Source organism: Bos indicus x Bos taurus, chromosome X (assembly GCF_003369695.1).
Source record: "Bos indicus x Bos taurus breed Angus x Brahman F1 hybrid chromosome X, Bos_hybrid_MaternalHap_v2.0, whole genome shotgun sequence".
NCBI classification, from domain to species: Eukaryota; Metazoa; Chordata; class Mammalia; order Artiodactyla; family Bovidae; genus Bos; species Bos indicus x Bos taurus.
In genome coordinates this window covers 10,612,632-10,613,536 of record NC_040105.1, presented here as the reverse complement: position 1 = coordinate 10,613,536, position 905 = coordinate 10,612,632, and the positions used below count along the sequence as shown (strand labels likewise).

The following is a 905-nucleotide window of genomic DNA, read 5'->3' as shown; positions in this document are numbered from 1 at the left end:
TCCTAATGAAACTAATTGATTGCATTAACTATATCAAAATTTCTACCACATATTTTTTAAAACTCAAAAATAATTTGTTAAAATTGAATGCACCTAATTTCAGGGTTGAAATATGTGTACCTTTACTTTAAAATGGTGGGAAATTCTACCAGAAAGAGCAACATACCAAATAACTCACACTATAGAAGCACATGCAGAGTCCTATTTTTTAATACCTAAAGCAGTCAAGAATGCAAATAAAAAATTGCAAGTTGAAGGTAATCTTAAGGTTTTTTTTTTTTTTTTGTAAACTTTAAAAATATTCTGTGAATCCTATTCATAATATTATTTTTTAATGCTCAAAACTATAAGAAATATGGAACACTTCTCCAAATTTGTGTGTCATCCTTGTGCAGGGGCCATGCTAATCTCTGTATTATTCGAGTATTAGTATATGTGCTATTGAAGCTTCTAGCACTGTAACATTATTTTGATTGTGCAAAACCATCTTGGTTATAATGGGGCATCTGAAAGCACAATGAGTACAAATACCTACTTTATGTCCTAAAAGATAAGCTTTTTTAATTTTCAGATATGACACATTGAGACTTGTCACTTTGTGTAAGTTAGCACTTCTGCGTATAGGAGATTCTGCCACTGTGATGAGGGCATGGTAGCAGCACACAACCTCCTGAGATTGGCAAGGTCAGCTGAGGATTTGACTTACTTGCCATCAACTGCTGTAATCACAAAATAGATGGATATTGTTCATTCTTGTGTGATATTGACTCCATGCATGTAAAATAGGCTTTAAAGACTTAGTATGGTTCGATGCTCTATTTACCTTTTAAATGAGTTTTGTTATTTAGGTTTATGTGCATAAACACATCATCATCCATCCAGCCTTCACAGCTTTCAGGGTGGGC

General features: G+C 33.3%; 1 non-coding gene across 1 annotated transcript; it reads right to left on the bottom strand.

The window, feature by feature from the left end:
* Positions 1 to 349: 349 nt before the first annotated feature.
* On the bottom strand, positions 350 to 457 carry LOC113888242. The gene has a single exon (XR_003509883.1). It is a non-coding gene; the product is annotated as a U6 spliceosomal RNA (small nuclear RNA).
* Between the last annotated feature and the right edge of the window lie 448 nt (positions 458 to 905).